This window comes from Cavia porcellus, unplaced genomic scaffold (assembly GCF_034190915.1).
Source record: "Cavia porcellus strain 051 isolate PalLab524CR breed Dunkin Hartley unplaced genomic scaffold, mCavPor4.1 scaffold_22, whole genome shotgun sequence".
NCBI classification, from domain to species: Eukaryota; Metazoa; Chordata; class Mammalia; order Rodentia; family Caviidae; genus Cavia; species Cavia porcellus.
In genome coordinates, this window is record NW_026947505.1 from 8860869 (window position 1) to 8880410 (window position 19542).

Sequence of the window (19542 nt, forward strand, 5' to 3'; positions counted from 1 at the left end):
TGGACGTTCTTGTCTTGTTCCTGATTTTAGAGTGAAAGCTTTCAGTTTTGTCCATTTAATAGTGTTGGCTGTTGGTTTATCATAGATGGCCTTTATCAGACTGAGGTAGATACCATCGATTCCTATTTTCTATAGGGTTTTTATTATGAGCAAGTGTTGGAATTTATCAAAAACTTTTTCTGCATCTATTGAGATGATCATGTGATTTTTGTCTTTGCCTCTGTTGAGGTATTATATTACATTTTCTGATTTGCGTATGTTAAACCATTCCTGCGGTAAATCTCATTTGGTCACAATGTATAATTTTCTTGATGATTTGCTGCATTTTATTTTGCAGTACTTTATTGAGAATCTTTGCATCAATATTTACTAGTGAAATTGGCCTATAATTCTCCTTTTTGGTTGGGTATTTCTCTGGTTTTAGTATCAGAGTATTACTTGCCTTCAGGAATGGTTTAGAGAGGACTGCTTCCCTTTCAACTTCATTGAAGAATTTGAAGATTACTGGCTTTTTTTCTAGAATTCAACTGTGAATACACAAGGACTTTGTTGATAAATTTTTAACCACATTTTCAATTTTGGTAGCTGATACTGAGTTTTTCAAAATTGTTACATTTTCTTGTCCAATTCCTCTGTGTTTTCCACCCTATGTGAGTAAAAATTTTCAAAGTAGGTATTCTTGATCATTTGCGTTTCGATGAGAGCTGTAGTAATTTCCTCCTTTTCAGTCCTTATTGCATAAATTTGAACTTTCTCTTTCTTTTTCTCCATAAGGTTGGCTAGAGGTTTATCAATTTTGTGTATTTTATCAAAAAAACAGATCTTTGATTTATTAATTCTTTGTATTGTTTTCTTAGTCTCAATTACATTAACTTGTGCTCTTATATTAATAATTTCCTCTCTTCTGTTAGCTTAGGGTCTTACTTGCTCTCCTGTTTCTAGAAACATTAGATGTATAATTAGGTTGTTTATTTGGACTTGTTCTGTTTTCTTGATGTGACAATTTATTGCTATATATTTCTCTCAGGACCACTTTCATTGGATCCCATAAATTTCAGTATGTTGTATCTGCATTTTTATAGAATTGTAGATATTGCTTAATTTATTCTTTAATTTCACCTGTAAACCATTGATTGTTCAAGAGGTTATTATTTAATTTCCACGTATTTATGCTGATTTTGCAATTTGTTTTGTCATTAATTTCCAATGTCAGTGAACTATAGTCAGATAATATGCATGGGATAATTTCAATCCTTTTACATTTGCTTATGAACACTCTATGGACTAATATATGATCTATTTTGGAGAATGTCCAATGTGAAGCTGAGAATGTATATTCTGATATTGGTGGGTGAAACACTGTAAATGTCTACCAAGTCCGTTTGTTCCCAGATTTGATTGAGTTCTATTATTTCTTTGCTGAATTTTTTCTAGTTCATCTATCTCTTTGTGACAATGGGATATTGAAGTCCCCTATTAAAATTGTGTTGTTGCTTATTTGCTTTTTCATGTCTATTAGTATTTGTCTTATATGTTGTGTACGACTATATTTGGCACTTACATGTTTATGATTGTTAGCTCTCCCTCTTGAATTATTCCCCTGACATATATAGTGACCATCTTTATGTCTTTTGATCATTTTTAGATGAAGGTCACATTGTCTGCAAAAAGAATTGCTACCTGTGCTTTTTTCTAGGTTTCTGTCACATGGAATATTGTTTTTCCATCCTTTGACTTTTAGTCTATACGTTTCTTTTTCAGTCAGATGTGTTTCTTTTATATGGCATATTGTTGGATCCTCTTTCTTGATCCATTCTGTCCACCTACTGCTTTTAATAGGTGAATTGGGGACATTTACATGGATGGATGTAACTGATACGTACTGGTTAAACTTTGTCATGTTATTTTCATGCTGTTAGTATTCTGCTTTTCCTCTTTGTTTAATTATTTGCTCTTCTTGGTGGTTTCTTTCTGTTGGGAATTGTAGTAATTTCTGTATCTCCCTAGGATGTCTTTTGGTACTCTTTCTACATTTGGTCTGGTGAACATGAATTTCTTTAATTCTCCTTTGTCATGGAAGTATCTCATTTCTCCACTAAATTTCAAAGAAAGTTTTTCAGGGTACATCAATCTGAGTTAAAAGTTGTTTCCTTTCAGGGATTGAAATACTTCATTCCATGCCCATCTTAACTTGAGGGTTTGTGCTGAAAAGTCTGCTGGGATTCTAATGGGCTTTCCTTGATGAGCAAGTTGTGTCTTTTCTCTAACAGCTTTTAGTATCTGTTTTTATGATGTATATCTGGAATCTTAATTATTAGATATCTGGGTATAGATTTATTTTGGTTATGACTGTGTGGCATTATATATGCCTCACTTATCTGTATATCAGATTCTTTCCCTATGTTTGGGAAATTTTCTGTTATTTTTCTGTGAATAGTTTTCTTATGTCATTTGCATTGATCCCTGCATCTTCATTGATGCCTATTAGTTTTATATTGTTTCCTTTTGCATCATCTTGAAGCTGTTGAATTGCCATTTCATGCTGCCTTGTTATTTTAAAAAAAAAAATCTTTCCTTTTTGATCACTAGCTGTGATCCTGTTCTCAAGGTCTGAAATTCTACCCTCAGCTTCATTCAAATGGTTTTGCCAACTTTCAATGGAATTTTTAATTTCTTGGATATCTCTTTGAACTTGTTTCATGCATTCTACTTCTTTTCTATATTGTTCATTCAAGGTTCCCATCCTTTTCCCGTGCTCCTGTACTTCTCTATGTATGCTTCTCTAGCTATATTAAGAAACTCCTTTATTAAGGTTGTCATTTCTGTCTTTATGTGACAGATTATTTCTAATCTGATATCCTCTATAGACTTATGAATTTGTTTCTTCATTTCATTTGCTATCTTTTAAGAAATTTCAGCTGTATGGCTTTTAATGTCCTCTATTTTAATGTATCCTGTACTTTTTCCTGATGGACTAGATGTTTGAGATTGCATTTTGCTTTTTCCATTTTGTCATTTTTACCTCTTGGGCTAATATTTGGTCTTTCAATCCTACTAGTCTCAACTGTCCACAGTGCATGTCTTAGGTTCCTACTGTGTGGTTGATGTCTGTCCAGTTGCTGGTCTCACAATGAAGAGGGGGCCTAGTCTCCTGAATTCCTCCTGCAGGGCCTGTTGAGTGAGTCCTATATTCTTCCTAGGCTGACTATCCTAGGAGTATTGATGTAAGACAACCCTTAGTTCCTGCTGTTACTATGGCTTTAGGTTGTTCCAGGCCACCAGTTCTACCTGGCTATAGTGTTTGCTTCAGCTGGGACCCTACTGAGTCACTGGGTGTCTTATAAGCCCTTTTGATTTCCTCCACGCTGGAGGAGACCTTATCAGCACTCACCTCAACCCACGTGGTGTTCTCTGTCTGGAGAAAGGATGCACCTACACTTTTACTAGCCTCACCAACATCCTACAGCTGGAGGGGACTTAACTACTGCTCCTGTTTACCCACTGAAGTCTTCTATTGAGAGGAGACTCACCACACTGTTGCAAGCCCACTGAGGTCTTCCATGTGGATGAGGGGTTACTGAGTCTCCCATCAGCCAAGCAAGATTAATCCACTGCCATCCAAAGTCTGGAGGTCAAGAGGAAGGGGGCAGCCACCCTAGATCCAGGGGTTAGGCAGAGGAGAATCTGACAATTGGTGGCTGTCCCAGTCCGGGGGTTGAGGGAGAGGGGAGGCCAACAATCTGCCAGCATTTCAGGTCTGGGGATCAAGGAGGAGGAGCAGTCAACAATCTGAAGCCACTCCAGGTCCAGAGAGGTGGTGAAAAGGAAGAGCAGCTGATGATCCATGTCCATCCCAGGTCCAGTGATGAAGAGGAAGCATCTAACTGACTTTTAAAAGACAATAAAGAAAACAGCAATAAAATGATTGTAAAATACAGATTAACTGTTAAGAGTAGGCTGAATTTTCCACTCCTACACTGATCCACAAAGGGGTAAAAAGTCCACTAATAGTAACAATTAGTGGAAACTCACAACAAATGAACATTCACACTGTGATAGTGATTGTGTAACTTTGGCCAACCTATTAGAAACAGTTGCAGTAAAAATGAAAATCTGTAAACCCTATAACAAAAATTTCTATTGCCAGCCTTATAAAATACAAAACTGTTTTCTTTGTGCCCTAAAATGGAATTTTCAACAATTTATAAAATTGCAAAAGAAACATATTACTCTTTTTTAAATTATAATTTTGTAGCATATTAAGAGAAATAATTGAATTAGGACAGTGGTAGTATATTAAAACAACATATGACAATCTCGATATGTTTCATAAACACATTAGAATTGTTAAAGTAAATCATAGAAAAATTAGACAGATATATCAATATCACTATTTCAGTCCTCTAGATTTATTTTCAGTCTTGAATGTTTATCAAGTCTCTACATTAAAATGCCACATGAGAACATAGATATACATACATTTATTTGTAGTTTGTAAATTATACATAGCTTAAATTATCTTTATTTAAACTGAGCTAACATTTTATATGGTACAAGTATAATTTCAATCAAAATTAGAAAAAAGTATGTCAAGTTGTAATTCTTTGCAGATGACATGATTTTATATATAGGAAACCTCAAAGATATGTTTACACAGTACTTACTAGTACTAATAAAAGATTCAGGAAAATTTCAGGACACAAAATCAACACAAAAATTTATAACATTGCTATGTCATAATAACCAACTATCTGAACTATAAATCAGAAGATCAATGTCATTTACACAACAACTAAATAACTTAAACTACAGTTAATTAAATAGTGAAAAACACTTCTAATGCAAAAACTATAAAAACATTCATGTAAAAATTTGAAGAATTAACATTGTAAAAATATATTCATGGATTGAGGGATCAATATTGTCCATTACTTGAGGTGACCTACCAATTAAATGAAATTTCTATCAAATATTTCAAACATCTAAAGTACAAAATTTTCGACCACATGATTTCAAAATATATTACAAACCTTTAGCTATCATGTCAGCTTGTATTTGGCTTTAAAAGACAGAAAGATAGGCAGATAGACAGACAGACAGACAGACACACACACACACACACACACAATCAGATACACAAACCAAGGGAAGGAAAATAAGTAACCTAGAAGTTAACCATAATGAAATCTTTCCAGTCATTTTATTTTCAACTTAATTGCCAAAAACATGCACTAGGAAAAGGACAGAATCTTCAATGAATAATACTGAAAAAATTCCCTATCACACATGCAGAAAATGAATAGTACTGAGAAAACTGCATATCCCACTTACACTAAACTAAGAATGAAATGGATCAAAGATATTAAAACAGAAACTAAATCTGCTGGAAAAGAGAATAAGTAGAATTCTTGAAAAATGGGTTAATGAACTTAATGACTTAAAGCAAAGACTTAATGAACAAAATCTTGACTTCACAGGAAATCAACTGTTGTTGATTGTTGACTAAGAATCAACAACTGGGGTCTCTTATTTAAAAGTTTTGCACAGAAAAAGAAACTTCAAACAAAGTCAACCCACAACATGGTAAAAAATTTTGGCAAGCTTTTCCTCTGACAAAGATATGTCTAAAATATATAAAGAACTAAAAAAGCCAGATCCTTAAATTTAAAGACCCAATCTATTTAGGGGCATCTGAGATGCAAAGACACTTCTCAGATGAAGGAATACAAATAGCAAATAAATATATGAAAAACGTTCAATATCACTGGTAGTTTGAAAGATGCATATTAAAACAATGCTGAGAACACCTGGCAAGCCCCTGACTCACCTGGGCTGCCTTGGACCACCACTGTGGGTCTGCCCCCTGGGGAACCCACCTGCCTTCTGGACCTAGTGCTACCTAGTGCTGGTCATTGTATTCAACCCCATACCCAAGAACCTTGGACTACAGTGGATTACTATGCTGGTTGGATGGGAGACTCAGGAACCCCTCACCCAAACAGAAGACCTCAGCAGGCTCCAGTCAGTGAGGTGAGTGTGCCCCTAAATAGAAGTCTGCAGTGGGTAAATCAGAGTGGAAGTGAAACTCTCTCCAACTGTAAGACCTTGGCAAACTGGGCAAGAGAGTAGGTAATTTCCTCCTCCACACAGAGAGCATCAGACAGGTTGAGGAGTGAGCCAATAAGGCACCCTCAACTTGGAGAAAATTAAAAGAGCTTATGAGACTTTCAGTGACACAGTAGGCCCTCAGCTGACACAAACACTATAGACTGGGAGATGTAGTGACCTGAAACAACCTGAAGGCAGCAACAACAGGAACTAAGAGTTGACCTAAATCAATACTTCTGGGCTAGTTAGCCCAAAAAGAATATAGGACTCACTCAGCAGGCCCTATAGGAAGAATTCAGGTGATTGGATCTCTTCTTCATTGTGCTATCCAGCAACTGGACAATATCAACTATACAGTAGGGCCCTAAAACTCATACTACTGACAGTTGAGAATGTTAAGTTTGGAAGACCAAATATTTACCCAAAAGGTGAAAATGACAAAATGAAAAGGCAAAATGCAATTTCAAACATCTAGTCCATCAGGAGCAACTGCAGGTGACATTGAAAGAGAGGATTTTAAAAGTCATACACCAGAAATCTCTGAAAAAAATAGCAAATGAAATAAAGAAACAAATTCTTGAGGCTATAGAGCAAATCAAATTAGAAACAATGACTTATGTAAATAACAACCTTAGCAAATGGGTTGCTCAACATAGTGAGAGAAGAAAAAGATAAAAAAAATCCAGGATCTTGGGAAATTTATTGAAACTTTGAATGAACAATGCAGAAAACAAGCAGAATTAATGAAACAAATTTAAAGAGATGTCCAAGAAACAATACATTGTATTGAAAGCTAGAAAAACCATTTAAATGAAGCTAAGGATAGAATATCAGACCTTCCTCCAGGTCTGAAAGGATCGCAGATAGCATCATTAAAGGGTAGAACCTATAAAAACAGCAAACCAGCATGAAATAACAATCCAGCAGCTTCAAGATGATGCCAAGAGAAATAATACAAGACTAATAGGCATCAGTGAAGATGCAGAAGTCAATGCAAATGACATAGTTAAACTATTCACAGAAGTAATAGCAGAAAATTTCCCACGCATGGGGCAAAAAAGTCTGATATACAAAAAAGTGAGGCATACAGAACACCAAAGTCACAACCAACATAAATCTAAACTCAGACATATAACAATTAAGGTCCCAGATATACAGCATAAAAACAGAATACTAAAAGCTGTTAGTGAAAAGTCACTACTCACCTGTCAAGGAAAGCCTATTAAAATCACGGCAGACTTCTCAGCACAAACTTTCAGGTTAAGACAAGCTTGGAGTGAAGTATTTCAAATCCCAAAAGGAAACAACTTTCAACCCATACTGATGCACCCAGAAAAACTGTCTTTCATATTTAATGGAGAAACAAGATACTTCCATGACAAAGAATAACTGAAGAATTTCATGTCCACCAAACCAACCCTAGAAAGAGTACTGAAAGGCATGCTACATAGAGGTAAAAATGACCACACTCTCCAGAACAACAACAGAAGGAAACCACCAGGCTGGATAAGAAATTAAAGGGAGAAAAACAGGAAGTGAACAATAGGAACAGAACATGGCAAAGTCAATGACATCATAAATTTAAATAGGCTCAATTCACCTATTAAAAGAAACAGGTTGACAGAATGGATCAAAAAACAGGAACCTTTGGGGGCTGGGGATTTAGCTCAGCGGCATAAGCGCCTGTCTTGCAAGCAGGCAGTCGTGAGTTCAATCCCTGGTACTGATAAAAAGGAAAAAGACAAAAAAAGAAAAAAGAAAAGAAAAGAAACAAAAACCCACAATATGCTGTGTACAAGAAACACATCTGACTCCAAAAGAAACTCATACATTAAAAGTGAAAGGATGGAAAACAGTATTCCATGCAACAGGAACCCCCCAAAAAATCAAGGTTAGCTATTCTGTTTGCAGACAAAGTGAACTTCAAACCTAAAAGGATTAAAAGAGATAAAGAAGGCCACTACATACTTATAAGTGGAAAACTACAAGAAGAACCAACAATTATAAATATATATGCACCAAATACAGAAGCACCCAATTGTGTAAGACAAATACTATGGACATGAAAAAGCAAATATACAAGAACACAATTGTAATAGGAGACCTTAACACCCCATTGTCACAAAGAGATAGATCAACTAGACAAAAAGTCAGCATAGAAATAGCAGAACTGAATCACGCCTGTGAGCAAATGGACTTAGTAGATGTTTACAGAGTATTCCACCCAACCACAATAGAATATACATTCTTTTCAGCTGCACATGGGACATTCTCCAAAATAGAACATATATTAACCCATAAAGCATTCTTAACTAATTGCAAACAGAATGAAATTATCCCACACATAATATCTGACCATAGCATAATAAAACTGGAAAGCAATGGTGAAACAACCTACAAAACCTGCATAAATGCATAGAAATTAAATAACAACCTTCTGAACAACCAGTGGGTTACAGATGAAATTTAAAAAGAAACAAAACAATATCTAGAATGCAATGAAAATGCAGATACAACATACCATATCCTATGGGATGCAACAAAAGCAGTCATAAGAGGGAAATATATAGCAATAAATAGTCACATCAAGAAAATGGAATGAACACAAATAAATAACCTAATGCTACATCTCAAGCTTCTAAAAAAGAAAGAACAAGTCAAACCCAGAGCTCATAGAAGAGAGGAAATTGTAAAGATTAGAGCAGAAATTAATGCAATTAAAACTAAGAAACAATACAAAGAATTAGTGAATCAAAGAGCTGGTTTTTTGAGAGAATAAACAAAATTGATAAGCCCCTGGCCAATCTTATCAAGAAAAAGAAAGAAAAATCTCAAATAAATGCAATAAAGACTGAAAAGAAAGAAACTGCTACAGATCCTTTGGAAATAAAATATCATGAGCACCTTTGAAAATCTCTATTCACATAGGGTGGAAAACACAGAGGAAATGGACAGATTTCTAGGAGCTATCAAAGCTCAATCAAGAAGACTTAAAAATTTTGAATAACCCAATATCAGCTACTGAAACAAAAAATGTGATTAAAAACTTACCAACAGGGGGCTGGAGGTTTAGCTCAGCGGCATAAGCACCTGCCTTGGAAGCAGGCAGTCATGAGTTCGATCCCTGGTACCGATAAAAAGGAAAAAGACAAAAAAGAAAAAAACCTTACCAGCAAAGAAAAAGGTCCAGATGGATTCACAGATGAATTCTATTTAAAAATTTACATATTTAATGCTAATACTCCTTAAACTCTTCAATGAAATTGAAAGAGAAGCAGTCCTCCCTAGCTGATTCTTGGAGGCAAATATCACTCTGATACCAAAACCAGAGAAAAGCTCAACCAAAAGGGAGAACTATAGACCAGTCTCACTAATGAACATTGATGCAAAGATTCTCAATAAAATATTGGCAAATAGAATGAAGCAAATTATCAAGAAGATTACACAACACAACCAAGTGGGATTTATACCAGGAATGCAGGGATGGTTGAACATATGCAAATAAATAAATGTAATACACAACAACAGAGCCAAAAATAAAAATCACATGATCATCTCAATACATGCAGAAAAAGCTTTCGATATAGTCCAATACCTTTTATGATAAAAAGCTTACAGAAACTCGGAATAGATGGTATGTACCTCAGTCTCATAAAGGCCACCAATGAAAAACCAATAGCCAACATTATACTAAATGGACAAAAACTTAAAACCTTCACTCTAAAATCAGGAATAAGACGAGGATGCCCACTATCACCACTCCTATTCAATATGGTTCTGGAAATATTAGCGAGAGCAATCAGACAAGAGGGAGTAATAAAAGGAATAAATCTAGGAAAAGAAGAAGTTAAATTATCATTATTTGCAGATGACATGATACTCTACAAGACCCCAAAAACTCCATTAAAAGACTACTAGAGGTAATAAATAAATTCAGCAGCATAGCTGGATACAAAGACAACACTCAAAAATCAATAGCATTTCTGTACACACACACACAAAAAAAAAAACTCCATGAAAGAGAAATTATAGAAATATCGCCTTTCACATTAGCATCTAAAAAAATGAAATATCTAGGAAACACTCTAACCAAGAATGTAAAAGACCTATATGTTGAAAACTACACCACTCTAAAAAAGGAGATTGAAGACGATATTAGAGAGTGGAAGGATATTCCTTGCTCCTGGCTAGAAAGAACCAACATTGTGAAAATGACCATACTTCCCAAACTGCAACAGAGTCAATGCAATCCCATTCAAAATAGCATTAACAAATCTTGCAGACCTAGAAAAAATATTCCTAAAATTTATCTGGAAACAGAAGAAACCTAGAATAGCAAAGGCAATATTGGGCAAGAAAGCCAAGGCAGGAGGCATCTCAATTCCTAACTTGAAACTATACTATAAAGCCACAGTAATAAAATCAGCATGGTACTGGCAAAGAAACAGACTTGAGGGTCAATGGAACAGATTAGAAGATGCAAACAGTACTACAAAGACACTCAGCCACCTTATATTTGACAAAAGGGCTAAACATGTTCATTGGAAAAAGCCTCTTTAATAAATCATGTTGGAAAAATTGACTTTTGACATGCCAATGACTGAAAATAGACCCATGCCTATTACCATACACTAAACTAAAGTTAAAATGGATCAAAGATATAAATATTAAAATAGAAACAGTAAATCTATTGGAAGACAAGGTAGGTAAAAATCTTGGAGACATAAGGATATGGAGCAATTGCATGAATAAAATGCAAACCACACCAGAAATACTTCAAAGAATCAACAACTGCGATCCCATATTATTAAAAAGTTTTTGCACCTCAAAAGAAATCACCAACAAAGTGAAAAGAAAATGGGAAAGAATTTTAGCCAACAATCAATCCCTCATACAAAGGACTTACATCCAGAACATATAAAGAACTGAAAAGCATCAAGTGCTCCAAATTCAAAGACCCTTTCCAAGGCTGTGAGGAAAAAGGAACACTTCTCCGTTGGTGGGAGCACAGATTGGTGCAACCACCATGGAAATTAGTATGGAGATTCTTTAAAAAACTAGGTTTGGAAGTTTCATTCAACCCAGCTATTCTCCTCCTGAGTATTTTTGCAGAAAAATTGAAAAGGTCATGTCACAATGATAAGAACCAAAATGTCCATAGACTGCAGAGTGAATGAAAAAATTGTGGTATGTTTATACAATGGAATACTATTCAGCTACAAACAGGATGATCTTGAGGCCTTTACTGGTAAATGGAGGCAACCTGAGAATATCCTCATTAGTGAAATAAACAAGACTCACTTTAGTAAATATCACATTGTCTCTCTAGTGTAAAAAATAGTAAAAACTGGCAAAATAATGGTATCCAAAAAGTATAATAGATATAAAAGTTTAATAGATGTAAGTAATAGATACTGTGAAAGTGAAAGGGAAGGAAAGTGCTCTAAAGGATATAATGGTATGTAGTGTGTAATATTGATGTTCATATTACTAAATTTCTCTTAGGCCATTGAACAGAAGTGTTTGCATTGCCAATGTTTGAGCATCTAGTCACTTTTTATGCTTTGTTTTTGTAACTTTAACAACTATTGTTAAGATGACAATATGTAATGTATCAACTAGTAATTTTATGATGTTATTTTTAAAAATTCTCTATTCTACTTTTCTCTCATTTTTTCTGTTTTTTTCTTTAATTTTCTTTTCTTTTTTTTTTTCTTTAAATAAAATTTAAAAAAAAACAATGCTGAGATTCTGTCTCATTCCAGAAAGAATGGCTGTTATCAAGAAATCAACCAATCAATAACAAATGCTGGTGGGGGTCTGGAGGGGTGTCCCTCACTGGAGGGAGAAGTGTAAACTAGTAAAACCACAGTGGCCATCAGTGCAGAAATTACTCAAAAAAAAACAAAATAAGAGGTTCCATTCAGTCCAGAATTTTCCTTCTTCTTATCTTTCTGAAAGAGTTAAAAGCATCATAGCACATCAATATATGCACATCCATGGTTATAGAGCACTGTTTGGAATTACAGAAAAATGGAATTAGGCCTCTTTCTTACCCACTAATGAAAAGCATTTCAAATGGGCTAAAGACTTACATGTCGGACCAAACTAAACTAGTAGAAGAGAACAGAAATTAGGTCACGACCCTGATATTTGAAAAATATTTTAAAATGTAATCTGAAATACAAAGGAAACACCAATTTGGACAAATGGGATTACATCACACTAAAAACTTCTATACAAGGAAAGAAACAATGGGGTGAAAAGACAGTATAGAGAAAAGGGGGGAAATATTTGAAAACTGTACCTCTGACAAGAAGTTGACAAAAAGGATATATAGAGAACATCAAGAACCTTCAATAGGAATGTTTTCAATAGGAAGATGAACGTTTTCTCATGTTACTAATAATCAGGGAACTGAAAATAAAAACCACAGTGAGTTATTACATCACTCCAGTAAGAATGGTTAAAAAGATAAATCACAACAAGTGCTGGAGAAGATGTGAAGAAAATGAAACACTTGCACACTGTTCTTGACTATGCCAGTTACCAAAATCATTAAGGATAACAGTAGGCAGTTTCTTCAAAAAATTAAAAGTAGACTTCAAATATTATAATACAACTTCAAATATTATAAGCAAAAAAATTTAAATCATTCTGTGGAAGAGTCATCTACATTCTTATTTTTATTGCAGCATTATTTACAATAGCTAAGCAATGGAAACACGTTAACAGTCCATTAATTGATGAATTGACAAAGAATATATATTTCATATACACAATAACATTATTCAACCATAAAAATTAATGAAATTCTATTACTTGACACTATGGAAGTTAGTGGATAGCATTATAATAAGTGAAATAAGCTATCCCAGCCACAGAAAGGCAAGTACTACTTGGTTTTGCTATTAAAATTGAAAAAAAAAAAACAATCTCATAGAAGTTCAGAGCAAATGGTGGTTACCAGAGGTGGGGGAGGTCAAAAGAAGAGAGTGATTGGGACAGGCTGCCCAATGGGCACAAGTTTATAGTTTATAGTTGGACAAAATAAGAAACTCTGTCACTCTATTACACAACAGAGGTGACTAGAAATAACAATTATGAATTATATATTTTAAAAATTAGAAGAAAGGATTTTGAATGTTTCCACCATAAAAAATGATAAATATTTGGGAAAACACAAGTGTTCAGCTTGATTTAAATAATACACAATATGAATGTATCAAAACATCACATAAAAACCATAAATATATACAAATTTTTATCAGTAGACATATAATCTAAATTTTTACAAATGCAATCCAATCATGTACCAAAAATTATACATACTTTTGTCCATCCTCATAATAATGATAGAGCTGCTCTTTTAGGTGAGGATGTGATATACAATCAAAGCTTACACAACTTACTCAAGTGATATAGCAGACTTTCATCATCTATTTGAAGATACTCGACTCTATATTCTATTAGTCTTAAATCTGTAATACACTGTATGTACATATGTATAAAGGGTATAAAGATGATCAAAACACAATCAGAGTTTGTAGGATTTTAAGGAAGGATATATAGTAGCACATAATCAAAGTGGGATGTGATATAAGTAAAACTAAAATATGAATATATATAATGCAGATACCAAAAAGCAATTGACCAGTTACACATTTAAGCCTTAGGGTAAAAGGACTTGGAAAGCTATTAATCTTTATGTAGGTATGGATTTCTTAAGCCAAAAGGAAAACTCTTGTAAAACTATTAGACCATACATAAGAATCTCAATTAGTATTCAAATATATCTCTTACCAGTAAATCCATCAGTGTCATTGTTTTTGACGATACCCCCCTCCTTTTTTTTAAATGTCTTCATGTATTAGTTCTGCATGACTGAATAGAGTAAAATTTTGTTAGTAGCTTTTTGTGCCTATAAACAATGTTCAATATCTTAGCATTTTTCCCCTATACTTTTCTCCTTTTCTGAGTGAGATTTCCTTTATGATTACTTAATAGACTACTAGCTTCCCTAGAATTTCTTGCCTGTATTATTCTGAGTATTTTTCAGTGATAATGAAAACTCAGTCATAAGACAAACAACATTAAATTTTGGATATTTTATATCATAACTTCATTTCAGTTCTTACTTGAACATTTAGAGATGAAGGTTTAAATATTCAATAAATCAGGAGTGCATGTTAGTTTGAAGGTACAGCTCCTAAATCTCCTATGAACTTCCATACAGTATACATTTTCTTATGACTTTTGTGCATACATTTAGATTTAAAGTTTCATGACTGTCTTTGGTTCTGTATCTAATATTGCAATTTTGTCACAATATCTAGGGACAAATGCAAATATATGAAAATAAGAGTAATATAGACTTCAAAAATCCTAAGCACTGATAATTTTAGTGAACTGATTAACCTTTACCTAATCCCTTGATGCCATCTTTTACCCACTCTGCCCTTTCTGTTTTTCCATGGTGGCTATTTATGGAAGCATATCCTCCACTGGCATGTGTTTTTGTGTCACACATACACATACATCTCTTTGACATCTTCTGTTTCTAATTTGGGGAAAAAACAAAACTGTTCCCCAGCACCAAAAAAAATGTACACTGAGCCAGCTGCTCTGTTTCAAAGATAGAAAATATGTCTTGCGGTCTTTGTAACTTCTGAAAAATGTAATTCAGAAATTAAACATGGTTCTAAACCTAAATGATCTTGAAAGCAGCACTTAGAGCAGAAAGATTTGAGAAGCATATCCAAGTATGAAGGTATCCTCATTTATATAAGAATGTAATCACACCTCTGAGCAATTTATTTTCACAAGTGATAAAATCTTGTTTTACACTAAATAAATGCATAAATATGTGAAAATAATTATGAACTGATTTGCTAAGATTAAATGAAAAATATTCAAAACACTGAAGTTATAACTTTAATAAACTTTTTGGCATTCCATTTTAACAACAGGTCGGGGACCATAAACAGATATTAGAAAAAATAAAAATATACTGACATTTGGCTTAATTTGAAGTGAGAAGATGTGCTCCATCAAGATGATAATTTTGATGAATTATACTCTTGCAAGACTTTCCTTAATGCTATATTTCTTGTGAAAGTTCTATTCAGTCTAGAAAAGAACAAATTAGTGGCTTGGTTCTATCATTGTGATTTTATCCCTGCCAAAAAAAGTTTATAGACAGTAACTTTCACCTAAACTCAGAATAGAACTAATTTCCTATCTTAATCTAAATACATGTTAAACTTTGTTGGGCTATTCTAAAAATATATCATCATGTAAAATATAATGTCATTGTATTGTCTGCTTTAGCTCTAAATATCTTCAGGTACCTATTTATGTTTGGTGTTTTATTTTTTGTCTCACTTTATAAAGATTTTTTATTTTCTTCACTCTCGACTCAATCTAACTTCTTGTCAAATTTGTGCTTTACCATTCTTGTGTTTATTATACTCTTTTGTTGTTTTTCAGTGACAGCAGAGCAGCTTCTAATAAAAATCAGATTTTATAATACTGCTGAGGCGACATGACCTTGCTGTGATATCAGTACATGCTACATTCAGTTATGGAATTGGCAACCGATTTGACTCAGCCCTGTAAATAAGTCTGCACCTGTTTCTTTTCTCCTCTCTAGGTCAGCAAGCTAACAAAAACACCAGGCGTATTTGGCAACGATGTTTGTTTGTTTGTTTTCATTTATTTTTATTTCACAATGAAACGGGATGAGTCATTTCTTTTGGAGGAAGTCAACTGCCAAGCAGTGAGGACTCAACCAGCTACATGTGGAATTCAATGTGGTGAGGAAATCAGGGCTCTCACAAATAGCTAAGAAAAACTCTTCTAATCAGGAAACAGTCCCATGTTGAAAATGGAAACATGCTCCTTCTCTAAAGCCTTCAGATGACTGTGGGCCTGGCCAGTGTTGCAAATAATGCCATGAGTGAGACTAGGTCAAAACCACCAACAAATCTTCAAAATTCCTAACCTATAGGAATAGTCTGAGATAATATTTACTGATTTAAGCTACTAAGTTTTGGAGTCATTTGCCATTCATCCTTGGACAACTAATTAATACATCTACATTCATGTCTTTGTCCACATCACTGTCTCCCTCTCTGCCTAGGCCTCTTTGTATATCTGTATCTCTGGAAAGTTAACACTAAAAATTATTAATTGATTGAATATGTTCCATTTCCACTTAAATCCTATCCAGTGCCTTATTCTTTAATAAAGATTTATTTACCTAGCTTTGAAAAATGAACTGAAAATTAGCAATTGTAGAATACTCATGTCTCAGAAATAGCACCATACTTTGATGTTAATTTTTATAAGGTGTTAATGAAATATAAATTACAAAAATTAGCCTAATTATTGAGCTGGAATATCATGCTGTTACTAGAATTTTCGTTTGCATGTCTTCTTTTATAAACATTTAATTGGAAAGCTGTATGTATTTGATAACCAAACATAATCTGAAGCTTTGTATCACTAACAGATTCTGATAAACACTGTTCATATTCTAAATAGACTTAGAACATTAAGAGATGCTTTACACATCAGACTGGGTATAAAAGGACTAAGAGTTGGGACTAGAGATACAGCTGTGGAGTTGAAAATGTGTCAACAAAATCAAATCCTCTGCTTACTTTATAGCCCTCACTGTCCATACTTGCAGCAATTGAAGGGTAGAATCAGCACATTCGACAGTTTAAAGTGTTTTAAACCTACAGTGGAGGATGCACCCTCAACAACTGTTAGCTTGTTCACATTTCTGGTGTATTAGTCTGAATTGAATTCAGATAGCAGAAATCCAACTCAAAGTTGCTTAAGGAAAAAATTTAAATGCTATCTCAGATCTGATTTCAGGAATGGATTCAGAGATTCAAAAGATATTCAACAGGGATAAGTCTTTTTCAGATATTGAGGCCGTACTTTCTGGTTTTTGACCTTGTTCCCAAAGAGCTGTCTCCATCTGGTGACAAGGCACACACACAGCTGGGGATATAGCTCAGCAGCACAGCACCTGCCTGGCAAGCGTGAGGTAGTGAGTTCTATTCCTGGTACAGAGAGAAAGAGAGAAAGAAAAAAGAAAGAAAGAAAGAAAGAAAGAAAGAAAGAAAGAAAGAAAGAAAGAAAGAAAGGAAGGAAGGAAGGAAGGAAGGAAGGAAGGAAGGAAGGAAGGAAGGAAGGAAGGAAGGAAGAAAGAAAGAAAGAAAGAAAGAAAGAAAGAAAGAAAGAAAGAAAGAAAGAAAGAAAGAAAGGAAAAAAGAAAGAAAGAAAGAAAGAAAGAAAGGCACAAAGTCCCAGTCATGCACAATGCTGGTTTATATCACAGCCTTACCACTAAAGTAATCAGGAGGAACAGGAGTGCTGTGGCTTCCTTGGAGTCAGAGTCATCACTTATTGCTGGCTGTGTATAGGAGAAAAAGGGAAGAAAAGGGCCAGTTGCAAAGCTCACAACAAATGAACAAGATAACAGTAGAATGGGAGACAGATTATCTCTTAAAAAGAAAGGAGCCCAAATAGGCAAAAATCGTAAATATCATGTGTTATCCTAAGTTACTATATATTTCAAAGGGCTAAGCTTTGTATTTTAATAATCTTGCCTCATAGAAGGATAGTTTGTAAAGTATGTTTATCTTTTGACTGTACTCTAGTCTTATATATTTGTTTTTCCATTTCTTCGATAAATAGTTGTTTAATACATACCATATTCTAGAAAGTATCCTGAGTTTTAAGGATGTATCAGTAAATAAAAACAAACAGAACTTATTTGTCTTGCTATCATAGTGATTACATTTTAGCAGATCTAACATGCCGATGTTAAAACACTACTGTGGACTTACTGATTTAAAATTCCAATGGATTCGATATTCATCTTTAAAGAGCATCCCATGTAAACTTTCACATAAAAACCATTAAATATAGCACATAAGAACCATAAATACAGCACATAAAAACCATTAACATAGTTAGATGGTTATAACCATCAGGTTTTCTTTATCCATGATGAGGACCATACCCAATGCCTTACGATTGCTAAGCAAATACTCTACTTTTCTGCTATATCCACTGCTCACTATTATCACTGTTATATGTATATGTCCTTGGGATACAGGATTAATTATATATAATTAATTAAATAACAGAGTTCTAGAAATATCCATTACTTTTATATTCACATGAGCCAAGCTTGTTAAAGTAGCAAATCAGAGAACAAAAATATTCTGTAGCTTATGCGTTTCTTATGATAAGAACAATAGGTACTATAGGAAAAAACACAGCAAACAGAAAAGAGATAGATTCAGGCATTTTTTCTTGAATATTAAATATGTAAATCTTTGGTCATATTTTACCAAATATAATTACAGGGATAGATAAGAAAATAGAAGCAAGTATGAATACCAGTGAAACAATAAATGAAGCATTCTAGCAAACTTGAAAACAGTCATGATCTCTACACTTAGCCTTTAATCTTTCTTGAGTACTCTTTAGGATAATAGGTAATCCCACTTCATAACTTTACCAAGTTCTTCACTATGAATCACAGCTAAAATTTCATACAAACTCAGAGATTATAATGCCAGAGTATGCCTTATTTTAGTTTATTTTATTTTCAACTCATTCAATAGATTCTCTCTCAAATGAAGGGAATCATAATTTTTCTAGAGAAACTCATCCTGTCCTTTTCCCTTGAACAACAATACAGTCCATGGGGTATTGAATTTTGATGGTATATGTACTTTCCTATAAACCGATGTTCTTTTGATTCTACTAATTTTATCTATTAATGAATTCATTGTTGTGATTCAAGTTGTTATTGATTCCATTGAAGTAAATTGATTAGAAAAACTGAATTGAATGTTTGAGATTCAATAACATCCTATTTTGTTATCTTCTTGGAAAATGAGACTTAAAATATTTTATTTAGGAACAGGCGTGCAAAATTAGGGTTGACCTGTAAAAGTAAAGAGTGTCTTTATAATTACATCACAACCTCTTTTCAGCTCTCATTCTCCTCTAAAAATGTCACTAGAAATGGTTGTTAGAATGTTATAGATGCTGATATTCCAGGCTTTACTGTAGATCAAAATGCTGGTTAAAGTATACAATTATACAGCTCAGGTTACAGCTCAAGTTATGTAGACCTGATTTACAAGTTCAATTATGATTGATTCATAAAGTAAGACTGAAAGACTGTTATTCTTGTATGTCCATATTTTGTCAAGCTATATATATTTCCTATTCAGTTGTTTTTCTTCATTGGTTTTCTGTTATTTTCCTTCAAGTGAGTTTCTAAGAAAAGATGGATAAAATGATATAGTTAATATTAATATATATAATCTTATTTTGAATTACTAATTGCTAATCCCTCAAGAATAGTACTTCACCCATTCGTAAAATTAATGTTATTAG